A 13,986-nucleotide genomic window follows, 5' to 3' on the forward strand; every position below is an offset into this window, starting at 1 on the left:
ATACATAGTCAATGGCTACTAGGATGTACTTGCACTTATGGGAACTTGGAAATGGTCCCATGAAATCGATTCCTCAAATATCAAAGATTTCACAAACTTGGATGCCGGTTTGAGGTATCTCATCCTTTTTCGTGATGTTACCCGTTTGTTGGCATGCATTACAAGTCCGAACGAAATTATGGGCATCTTTAAAGATCATGGGCCAATAAAAGCCCGAGTCAAGGATTTTTCTTGCGGTGTGGTTTGGTCCGAAATGACCACCGGTGAGCCTGATGTGTACATCAGTGTATACGAAATACTATTATTTTTACTACGAAATACTACGAAATATTACACAAGTTTTATTAATTTACGGATGGGATATACCTAAACCTTGCTACAACACTTATAGCAGTGTACCTAATCGTAGAGTAGTGTAGATTTTAGCAAGTCCGGTTCGTTCCACAGGGAGCTGGCTAAGTTTAACGCTATATTTATTTTACACTATATTTGTATAACTATATATATAAGTAATATTATTATTATTATAAAAGGGGGGTTTTACCGTTTAATGACCGGTTTGTCAATTTTAAATAAAGCGAAAGATAAATGACGATAATATAAATGACAGAATTTAAATTGCGATAAAGTAAATTGCAGTAATTAAAATGACAGTAAATAAAGGTACTATGAAATATGAAATAAAAGTATTATGCTTATTTAAACTTCCGAAATCATGATGTTCGACGTGTTGATTTTAATTTATTACCCGGGTTAATTGTCCTGGATTATTTAATACCTATTTGGTTTTTGTCCATAATAGTCCATCGGTCATAATTATAAAATGCTCGTCAAATTAACCTTATTCCCGAAGTTAAATATTCCAACTAATTAGGGATTCGAACTGTAACAAGGTTTTAATACTTTGTTAATAATTACACCAGGTTATCGACTGCGCGTAATCCAAGATTTTAATACTTTGTTAACAATTACACCAATTATCCTTGTATGTAATCCACCCCTATTTTAATGAGATATGAATATTAATTTACTCACTTGATCAGAATGAATAATCAATTACCCAACCCGAATAATTAATTAAATGATCGTAAAAGATGTCGTATAAACGTCACTAAATAGGACATACATAATCATTTTAATAATTATTAGATTAACTAATTTGAAGATAGGTTCGACAGGTTCCAATGAGTTGTCGCTCAATTAGACAATACCCCTTATCTATTAATAGTCATAGTCCAATATCTACAAGTGTCGGTCTTTTGTCCAAACATTAATTATGGTACAAAATCTAATAACCCAATCTTAATTTTTAGTCTAACATCATGATTACTTCGGCTCAAATAAGCATAATAATAACTTAGTTACGAGACATTAATTTAAAAAGAAAGAACATAGCTTACAGTGGTGATTAATCGCGTAGCGTTAAACGGACAGAGTTCCGTCTTATAAAACCTTAAAACATTTCTTACAATAACCCAATTATTATTAAACTTAAATTAAGCTTTAAATTATATATATATATATATATATATATATATATATATATATATATATATATATATATATATATATATATATATATATATATATATATTATTACAGAGAAGGAAAAGAAAAAGATATCCTCTAAACTCGTCCGAAAAATGCTGAATTTATAGAATGTGGCCTGCTACAGTAACTCATGCGGTCGCATGAGATTTTAGTGCAAATCTCATGCACTCGCATGGGGCTCATGCACTCGCATGGGTTTTATGCCTATTTCTCATGCGATCGCATGGCCGTCAAATCCAGCTCACATATTTTTTGTTTGCTAGTTTGTCGACGTTATTTAATATAATATATAATATATAAATAATTTATATAATTATTTAAATATTATATTATATTCTTGTGCATAGTTGAATTGTAATTTTAGCTCCGTTGCATCGCGCGTTGATAGGTGGCTCAGGTCGCGGTTCCGGTTTTTCGAACGTCCTTTCGTATAAATTAATATCTTGTACTTTGTGTTTTGCGGCTTGTACTCTTATCATTTTTGGACGTTTCTCATCAATAAATTGAACCACTTGGATTGTACTTTGTACTTTTTAGCTTTTTGGTCATTTGCGTCTTCAAATCGTCGTTTTCTTCTTTTGTCTTAGCACTTATTTATTTAAATGAATATTACATAAAAATAGAACAATTACAACTAAAAGCTTTACATATTGGAAGGATATTGTGCCTAAATATATGTTCATTTGGAGCACTATCAAATATCCTCACACTTGAGCGTTGCTTATCCTCAAGCAATACATAACTTTGAAATAAAATCACACTTCACTCGAATCACTTTTTTTATTCTCACACTTTATACATCAGTGATTTTGATACGGCGGTATAAACAATGATAGTAACGATGTGGTTTACAGTCCCACATGACTATTAAAAATTTAGATCCTTTAAGGAAATTGGATCTTTATGAAAACATTTGATCTTTTTGAAAATTCAATCTAGATTTTACCCTTGATAAGTTTTCCGGAATAACCCTTCATCGGTGTTTGCAAAATATTTTTGTGGGTTGCGTAGGTTTCATATTTTTAAATTTTAGCTCAAAACTTACAGTTTTGTATCACCCACTTGCTAACCTTGTATTAGGAAAGCACATGTCCAGTATACTTGCTCCGTATATTACCTTTCGGTAAACTACCGTCCGGTTGTAAAGGAAAGCGTTGAACAAGAAACTATTAAGGCAATATCTAATGACATGCAGATGTTCATGGTCTAAAACGTGTTGGATGCAATTAGTATCCTTTGTAGGAGCAATAGTAAAGATCACCCTATAATTTTTCAGTCTGGCACAAGGTCCTGTCTTCGACCATGCTATGCAACCACCGTTCTTACGGTTGACAACCGATTTGGTTCAGGTGACCTAATGAATTCCAGGTGAATTCTTAGGATTTTACGTTCAATGGTAATGAACGCATTGAAAATAGGTTTTCAGAAAACAAATCAGTTTTAATTTGATCAAAATATTTTCTCGTTCAAGCTCGAGTTTAGATATCATTGAATTAAATGAGTTTGTAATTCTCAATCTTTAAGATTGATAGTGCTCCAAATGAACATATATTTAGTAGCAATATCCTCCCAGTATGTAAATTATTTAGTTATAATTGTCCTATTTTAAGTTGTAATCGTTTATATTAAATAAGTGCGAAGATAAAAGGCGAAAACGACGATTTGAAGACGCAAATGACCAAAAAGCTCAAATGTACAAGATACAATCCAAGTGGTTCAATTTATTGATGAGAAACGTCTAAAAATGATAAAAGTACAAGTTGCGGAACGCAAAGTACAAGATATTAAATTATACGAAAGGACGTTCGAAAATCCGGAACCGGGACCTGAGCCAACTATCAACGCCCGACGCAACGGACCAAAAATTATGAGTCTACTATGCACAAGAATATAATATAATATTTAAATAATTATATAAATTATTTATTTATTATATATTTAATTAAATATAACATCGACAAGCTAGCAAACAAAGCAATTGGGCATGGCCAGGCTGGCCATGCGATCACATGAGATTAACACTGAGAACTCATGCGATCGCATGAGCCTCAGGATCAGACCACATCTATAAAAGGCAACGAGTTTTGGACACAAAAAATAATAATAATAATACTCCTCTGTAATAATAATAATAATATATATATATATATATAGTATAGTTTTATATTACATTAGTTTTGGGTTATGCAAAGGTTATTTTACGGGTTTTAAAGTCGGAGCTCTGTCCGTGTAACACTACGCGATAAATAATCAATGTAAGCTATGTTTTGCTTTTTAAATTAATGTCTCGTACTTAAGTTATTATTATGCTTATTTAAGATGAAGTAATCATGTTGTTGGACTAAAAATAATTAAAATTTGATAATTGGGCTTTGTACCATAATTGGGGTTTGGACAAAAGAACGACACTTGTGGAAATTAGACTATGGGCTATTAATGGGCTTTATATTTGTTTAGCTAAATGATAGTTTGTTAATTTTAATATAAAGATTTACAATTGGACATACCTATAAATAACCATATACACTCGATCGGACAGGATGGGCGGGATATTTACATGTACGAATAATCGTTCATTTAACCGGACACGGGAATGGATTAATAGTCTATGGAATTATTAAAACAGGGGTGAAATTATGTACAAGGACACTTGGCGTAATTGTTAACAAATATTAAAACCTTGGGTTACATGCAGTCGATATCCTGGTGTAATTATTAAACAAAGTATTAAGACCTTGTTACAGTTTAAGTCCCCAATTAGTTGGAATATTTGACTTCGGATATAAGGATAATTTGACGAGGACACTCACACTTTATATTTATGACTGATGGACTATTATGGACAAAAACCAGACGGACATATTAAATAATCCAGGACAAAGGACAATTAACCCATGGGCATAAAACTAAAATCAACAAGTCAAACATCATAATTACGGAAGTTTAAATAAGCATAATTCCTTTATTTTCATATTTAATTGCACTTCTAATTATTGCACTTTTATTTATTGTCATTGTATTTAATTGCGCTTTTAATTATCGTACTTTTTAATTATCGTAATTTTATTTCATCGCACTTCTATTTATCGCAATTCCATTATCGTTATTTACTTTACGTTTTAAATTAAGTCTTTTATATAATTAATATTTTACATTAGGTTTTAACTGCGACTAAAGTTTTAAAAATCGATAAACCGGTCATTAAATGGTAAAAACTCCTTTTTATAATAATAATGTTACTTATATATATATTTGTATTTTTATAAATTAAAACTAATATAGCGTTAAGCTTGTTTAAAAGATTCCCTGTGGAACGAACCGGACTTACTAAAAACTACACTACTGTACAATTAGGTACACTGCCTATAAGTGTTGTAGCAAGGTTTAGGTATATCCATTCTATAAATAAATAAATAACTTGTGTAAAAATGTATCGTATTTAATAGTTTTTCCTGCAAAAAAATATAACTATTTCATACCCTACCTAGACAACATCAAGTTTTTGGCGCCGCTGCCGGGGAATCGGCGAAACGCTATATTTTTAAAATATATTTGTATATTATTTTTTAGAAAAACAATATAAAATTCCTTTAAAAAAAAAAAACTGGAACCCAGGCCCATGCGATCGCATGAGCCGGGTGTTGTAAAACCATGCGATCGCATGGCCTGACCTGACACGCCCTACTGAACCTGCCGACAGCATTAATTACGGATTATTATTAATTATTATTAATATTATACCCTAATTAGGGTTAGTTATTATATTAATTAATTTTAGATATTAATTAATTTGTATATTTAGTTTATTTAGTTTTAATAAATTATAAAATTAATACTTTTATAAAATAAATAATATAAAAATAATATTTTTATAAAAATTGTACTTTTTACAACTTTAAGATTATTTTTATATTTTGTATCTTTTTATTTGTTTTAGCGTAATATTTGTATTTTATCGCTCGTACTTAGTTTTAAACTTAGTTTTTGCCATAGTTATTTTTATTTCTAGATTTTTAGGCTTTGCCGTAAAATCCCTTAAGTGCTTTTTCTTTAGACTAAGATTTAGGTGCTTTAGAGTTTTGCGACGCCGTTTTTAGTACCTTTTTAAATTATTGCCATTTTGTGATATAGTATTTCTTTTAAGCTTTTATATTTTTTGACGCAACTTTTAATTCTTAGTTTTTAGTTCCTTTTAAGTTTCGACGCGTTACTTTCTTATTTTTGTTTTCCGCCATTTATTTTTTGACGTTTTCCGACGCGCTTCTTTTTCTTTCTTATTTCTCGACGATCTAGTTTTTTGGACCTAGAATTTTCTATTTCTTCTCTAAAATTTCAAAAACGAAAAATTATTTTAAGCGGTTAAATTGATAGACATCCAAATTTTCTGCTTCATAGTAATAGTTGGATTTGTTAGTGGCTGAGTTGTGAGCTTCCGATTTAAAGGGTTCTGGCTCCCTGCTGCATCTATTGGCTATTAGAAACGTGGGCAAAAGCAGAAAACTTTATTAATTTGATAACTTATATAATTTTTATCTTTTATAACTAATAGGATAATTAAGTAAATGCACCACATTGTAGCTAAAATTTGGTAATAAGCGCATTATGGAAAATCTCGAGAATATTTTGGAAACTCTTTATGACATCCGAAATCAATTTAATCAATACTCTCAAACGGGTGTTGATGACAATTCGTTCGGTCAATCTTGGTTCACGAATGATAAAACAATAACTGGTTGTGAAATCTGTGGAGATTATCACTCAACATGGGAATGTTATTATTACGTTCCTATGGAAAATTATGCACCCATGGAACCTGAATGGAATGATTATGAGGAACACAATTCTAATTGGGATTATTTCCAAGAATATATCCAAACTCAACAACCAGAAGATAGGGAAAATTATGTGCCTGAAAATTCTTTAGATTATATGAAAATCAAACTCGAAGAACTTGATGCTCAAAATGAACAAATGAGAGAGTTTGTAAATCGGCAAGCTGAATCTCTATCAGATTACACACCTGTTGATCTGAGGAGTCGTGTGCAAGAAAATCTCATATCATCGAATTTTGATGAATTCGAGAGCTCCGAAATCACCAACTATCCCGATGATATTTTTTATTCAGTCTTACCAATTTCACAACATATCGACACATTAGCCTCTACCGAAGAAATCATCGATCCATCAATGGATGAAGAAGAAGTAAGGGTGACAAATTGGTACTCTTGGAAAAACGATAACGTTGAAAATTTTACCCCCGAGACCACAGTGGAGGAACCGATAAGGACCGTTAATGAAGAAGAATTTGCTTCAATCCAGCCACAACCTTCCAACCCAATATTCTCAATAGACGAGTTGAAATGTCCCGTTCTTATTGATTAAAAACATTCCATATTAATTGATTTCGTTGCGAGGTTTTGACCTCTATATGAGACGTTTTTCAAAGACTGCATTCATTTTTAAACAAACCATAACCTTTATTTCACCAATAAAGGTTTAAAAAGCTTTACGTAGATTATCAAATAATGATAATCTAAAATATCATGTTTACACACGACCATTACATAATGGTTTACAATACAAATATGTTACAACAAAATAAGTTTCTTGAATGCAGTTTTTACACAATATCATACAAGCATGGACTCCAAATCTTGTCCTTATTTAAGTATGCGACATCGGAAGCTCTTAATAATCACCTGAGAATAAACATGCTTAAAACGTCAACAAAAATGTTGGTGAGTTATAGGTTTAACCTATATATATCAAATCGTAACAATAGACCACAAGATTTCATATTTCAATACACATCCCATACATAGAGATAAAAATCATTCATATGGTGAACACCTGGTAACCGACAATAACAAGATGCATATATAAGAATATCCCCATCATTCCGGGACACCCTTCGGATATGATATAAATTTCGAAGTACTAAAGCATCCGGTACTTTGGATGGGGTTTGTTAGGCCCAATAGATCTATCTTTAGGATTCGCGTCAATTAGGGTGTATGTTCCCTAATTCTTAGATTACCAGACTTAATAAAAAGGGGCATATTCGATTTCGATAATTCAACCATAGAATGTAGTTTCACGTACTTGTGTCTATTTTGTAAATCATTTATAAAACCTGCATGTATTCTCATCCCAAAAATATTAGATTTTAAAAGTGGGACTATAACTCACTTTCACAGATTTTTACTTCGTCGGGAAGTAAGACTTGGCCACTGGTTGATTCACGAACCTATAACAATATATACATATATATCAAAGTATGTTCAAAATATATTTACAACACTTTTAATATATTTTGATGTTTTAAGTTTATTAAGTCAGCTGTCCTCGTTAGTAACCTACAACTAGTTGTCCACAGTTAGATGTACAGAAATAAATCGATAAATATTATCTTGAATCAATCCACGACCCAGTGTATACGTATCTCAGTATTGATCACAACTCAAACTATATATATTTTGGAATCAACCTCAACCCTGTATAGCTAACTCCAACATTCACATATAGAGTGTCTATGGTTGTTCCGAAATATATATAGATGTGTCGACATGATAGGTCGAAACATTGTATACGTGTCTATGGTATCTCAAGATTACATAATATATAATACAAGTTGATTAAGTTATGGTTGGAATAGATTTGTTACCAATTTTCACGTAGCTAAAATGAGAAAAATTATCCAATCTTGTTTTACCCATAACTTCTTCATTTTAAATCCGTTTTGAGTGAATCAAATTGCTATGGTTTCATATTGAACTCTATTTTATGAATCTAAACAAAAAAAGTATAAGTTTCTAGTCGGGAAAATAAGTTACAAGTCGTTTTTGTAAAGGTAGTCATTTCAGTCGAAAGAACGACGTCTAGATGACCATTTTAGAAAACATACTTCCACTTTGAGTTTAACCATAATTTTTGGATATAGTTTCATGTTCATAATAAAAATCATTTTCTCAGAATAACAACTTTTAAATCAAAGTTTATCATAGTTTTTAATTAACTAACCCAAAACAGCCCGCGGTGTTACTACGACGGCGTAAATCCGGTTTTACGGTGTTTTTCGTGTTTCTAGGTTTTAAATCATTAAGTTAGCATATCATATAGATATAGAACATGTGTTTAGTTGATTTTAAAAGTCAAGTTAGAAGGATTAACTTTTGTTTGCGAACAAGTTTAGAATTAACTAAACTATGTTCTAGTGATTACAAGTTTAAACCTTCGAATAAGATAGCTTTATATGTATGAATCGAATGATGTTATGAACATCATTACTACCTTAAGTTCCTTGGATGAACCTACTGGAAAAGAGAAAAATGGATCTAGCTTCAATGGATCCTTGGATGGCTCAAAGTTCTTGAAGCAAAATCATGACACGAAAACAAGTTCAAGTAAGATCATCACTTGAAATAAGATTGTTATAGTTATAGAAATTGAACCAAAGTTTGAATATGATTATTACCTTGTATTAGAATGATAACCTACTGTAAGAAACAAAGATTTCTTGAGGTTGGATGATCACCTTACAAGATTGGAAGTGAGCTAGCAAACTTGAAAGTATTCTTGATTTTATGAAACTAGAACTTTTGAAATTTATGAAGAACACTTAGAACTTGAAGATAGAACTTGAGAGAGTTCAATTAGATGAAGAAAATTGAAGAATGAAAGTGTTTGTAGGTGTTTTTGGTCGTTGGTGTATGGATTAGATATAAAGGATATGTAATTTTGTTTTCATGTAAATAAGTCATGAATGATTACTCATATTTTTGTAATCTTATGAGATATTTCATGCTAGTTGCCAAATGATGGTTCCCACATGTATTAGGTGACTCACATGGGCTGCTAAGAGCTGATCATTGGAGTGTATATACCAATAGTACATACATCTAAAAGCTGTGTATTGTACGAGTACGAATACGGGTGCATACGAGTAGAATTGTTGATGAAACTGAACGAGAATGTAACTGTAAGCATTTTTGTTAAGTAGAAGTATTTTGATAAGTGTATTGAAGTCTTTCAAAAGTTTATAAATACATATTAAAACACTACATGTATATACATTTTAACTGAGTCGTTAAGTCATCGTTAGTCGTTACATGTAAGTGTTGTTTTGAAACCTTTAGGTTAACGATCTTGTTAAATGTTGTTAACCCAATGTTTATAATATCAAAAGAGATTTTAAATTATTATATTATCATGATATTATGATGTACGAATATCTCTTAATATGATATATATACATTAAATGTCGTTACAACGATAAACGTTACATATATGTCTCGTTTCAAAATCATTAAGTTAGTAGTCTTGTTTTTACATATGTAGTTCATTGTTAATATAATTAATGATATGTTTAATTATCATAATATCATGTTAACTATATATATAACCATATATATGTCATCATATAGTTTTTTTACAAGTTTTAACGTTCGTGAATCACCGGTCAACTTGGGTGGTCAATTGTCTATATGAAACCTATTTCAATTAATCAAGTCTTAACAAGTTTGATTGCTTAACATGTTGGAAACATTTAATCATGTAAATATCAATCTCAATTAATATATATAAACATGGAAAAGTTCGGGTCACTACAGTACCTACCCGTTAAATAAATTTCGTCCCGAAATTTTAAGCTGTTGAAGGTGTTGACGAATCTTCTGGAAATAGATGCGGGTATTTCTTCTTCATCTGATCTTCACGCTCCCAGGTGAACTCGGGTCCTCTACGAGCATTCCATCGAACCTTAACAATTGGTATCTTGTTTTGCTTAAGTCTTTTAACCTCACGATCCATTATTTCGACGGGTTCTTCGATGAATTGGAGTTTTTCGTTGATTTGGATTTCATCTAACGGAATAGTGAGATCTTCTTTAGCAAAACATTTCTTCAAATTCGAGACGTGGAAAGTGTTATGTACAGCCGCGAGTTGTTGAGGTAACTCAAGTCGGTAAGCTACTGGTCCGACACGATCAATAATCTTGAATGGTCCAATATACCTTGGATTTAATTTCCCTCGTTTACCAAATCGAACAACGCCTTTCCAAGGTGAAACTTTAAGCATGACCATCTCTCCAATTTCAAATTCTATATCTTTTCTTTTAATGTCAGCGTAGCTCTTTTGTCGACTTTGGGCGGTTTTCAACCGTTGTTGAATTTGGATGATCTTCTCGGTAGTTTCTTGTATAATCTCCGGACCCGTAATCTGTCTATCCCCCACCTCACTCCAATAAATCGGAGACCTGCACTTTCTACCATAAAGTGCTTCAAACGGCGCCATCTCAATGCTTGAATGGTAGCTGTTGTTGTAGGAAAATTCTGCTAACGGTAGATGTCGATCCCAACTGTTTCCGAAATCAATAACACATGCTCGTAGCATGTCTTCAAGCGTTTGTATCGTCCTTTCGCTCTGCCCATCAGTTTGTGGATGATAGGCAGTACTCATGTCTAGACGAGTTCCTAATGCTTGCTGTAATGTCTGCCAGAATCTTGAAATAAATCTGCCATCCCTATCAGAGATAATAGAGATTGGTATTCCATGTCTGGAGACGACTTCCTTCAAATACAGTCGTGCTAACTTCTCCATCTTGTCATCTTCTCTTATTGGTAGGAAGTGTGCTGATTTGGTGAGACGATCAACTATTACCCAAATAGTATCAAAACCACTTGCAGTCCTTGGCAATTTAGTGATGAAATCCATGGTAATGTTTTCCCATTTCCATTCCGGGATTTCGGGTTGTTGAAGTAGACCTGATGGTTTCTGATGCTCAGCTTTGACCTTAGAACACGTCAAACATTCTCCTACGTATTTAGCAACATCGGCTTTCATACCCGGCCACCAAAAATGTTTCTTGAGATCCTTGTACATCTTCCCCGTTCCAGGATGTATTGAGTATCTGGTTTTATGAGCTTCTCTAAGTACCATTTCTCTCATATCTCTAAATTTTGGTACCCAAATCCTTTCAGCCCTATACCGGGTTCCGTCTTCCCGAATATTAAGATGCTTCTCCGATCCTTTGGGTATTTCATCCTTTAAATTTCCCTCTTTTAAAACTCCTTGTTGTGCCTTCTTTATTTGAGTAGTAATGTTATTATGAATCATTATATTCATAGATTTTACTCGAATGGGTTCTCTATCCTTCCTGCTCAAGGCATCGGCTACCACATTTGCCTTCCCCGGGTGGTAACGAATCTCAAAATCGTAATCATTCAATAATTCAATCCACCTACGCTGCCTCATATTCAGTTGTTTCTGATTAAATATGTGTTGAAGACTTTTGTGGTCGGTATATATAATACTTTTGACCCCATATAAGTAGTGCCTCCAAGTCTTTAATGCAAAAACAACCGCGCCTAATTCCAAATCATGCGTCGTATAATTTTGTTCGTGAATCTTCAATTGTCTAGACGCATAAGCAATCACCTTCGTTCGTTGCATTAATACACAACCGAGACCTTGATTTGATGCGTCACAATAAATCACAAAATCATCATTCCCTTCAGGCAATGACAATATAGGTGCCGTAGTTAGCTTTTTCTTCAATAACTGAAACGCTTTCTCTTGTTCATCATTCCATTCAAATTTCTTCCCTTTATGCGTTAATGCAGTCAAGGGTTTTGCTATTCTGGAAAAGTCTTGGATGAACCTTCTGTAGTAACCAGCTAGTCCTAAAAACTGGCGTATGTGTTTCGGAGTTTTCGGGGTTTCCCACTTTTCAACAGTTTCTATCTTTGCCGGATCCACCTTAATACCTTCTTTGTTCACTATGTGACCGAGGAATTGAACTTCTTCCAACCAAAATGCACACTTTGAAAACTTAGCGTACAATTCTTCCTTCCTCAATACTTCTAACACCTTTCTCAAATGTTCACCGTGTTCTTGGTCATTCTTTGAGTAAATAAGTATGTCATCAATGAAAACAATGACAAACTTGTCAAGGTATGGTCCACACACTCGGTTCATAAGGTCCATGAACACAGCTGGTGCATTAGTTAAACCAAACGGCATGACCATAAACTCGTAATGACCGTAACGTGTTCTGAAAGCAGTCTTTGGAATATCATCTTCTTTCACCCGCATTTGATGATACCCGGAACGTAAGTCAATCTTTGAATAAACAGACGAGCCTTGTAGTTGATCAAATAAGTCGTCGATTCTCGGTAGTGGGTAGCGGTTCTTGATGGTAAGTTTGTTCAACTCTCGGTAGTCGATACACAACCTGAATGTACCATCTTTCTTCTTGACAAACAAAACAGGAGCTCCCCACGGTGATGTGCTTGGTCGAATGAAACCACGCTCTAAAAGTTCTTGTAATTGGCTTTGCAGTTCTTTCATCTCGCTGGGTGCGAGTCTGTAAGGAGCACGAGCTATTGGTGCAGCTCCTGGTACAAGATCTATTTGAAATTCAACGGATCGATGTGGGGGTAATCCCGGTAATTCTTTCGGAAATACATCGGGAAATTCTTTTGCAATGGGAACATCATTGATGCTCTTTTCTTCAGTTTGTACTTTCTCGACGTGTGCTAGAACAGCATAGCAACCTTTTCTTATTAGTTTTTGTGCCTTCAAATTACTAATAAGATGTAGCTTCGTGTTGCCCTTTTCTCCGTACACCATTAAGGGTTTTCCTTTTTCTCGTATAATGCGAATTGCATTTTTGTAACAAACGATCTCCGCTTTCACTTCTTTCAACCAGTCCATACCGATTATCACATCAAAACTCCCTAACTCTACTGGTATCAAATCAATCTTAAATGTTTCGCTAACCAGTTTAATTTCTCGATTCCGACATATATTATCTGCTGAAATTAATTTACCATTTGCTAATTCGAGTAAAAATTTACTATCCAAAGGCGTCAATGGACAACTTAATTTAGCACAAAAATCTCTACTCATATAGCTTCTATCCGCACCCGAATCAAATAAAACGTAAGCAGATTTATTGTCAATAAGAAACGTACCCGTAACAAGCTCCGGGTCTTCCTGTGCCTCTACCGCATTAATATTGAAAACTCTTCCACGGCCTTGTCCATTCGTGTTCTCCTGGTTCGGGCAATTTCTAATAATGTGGCCTGGTTTTCCACATTTATAACAAACTACATTGGCATAACTTGCTCCGACACTACTTGCTCCGCCATTACTCGTTCCGACACCATTTGTTCCTTTCGTTCTATTAACCCCTGGTCCGTAGACCTCACACTTCGCCGCGCTATGACCATTTCTTTTACACTTATTGCAAAATTTGGTGCAGAACCCCGAGTGATTCTTTTCACACCTTTGGCATAGTTGCTTCTGATTGTTGTTGTTGTTGCGGTTATTATTGTTGTTGGGATGATTGTTGTAGTTGCTGTTGTTGTTGTTGTTGTTGTTGTTGTTGTTGTTGGGCCGTTTGTTGTAGTTGCGATTGATGTTGCGATTGTTGGG

This window comes from Rutidosis leptorrhynchoides, chromosome 11 (assembly GCF_046630445.1).
Source record: "Rutidosis leptorrhynchoides isolate AG116_Rl617_1_P2 chromosome 11, CSIRO_AGI_Rlap_v1, whole genome shotgun sequence".
NCBI classification, from domain to species: domain Eukaryota; kingdom Viridiplantae; phylum Streptophyta; class Magnoliopsida; order Asterales; family Asteraceae; genus Rutidosis; species Rutidosis leptorrhynchoides.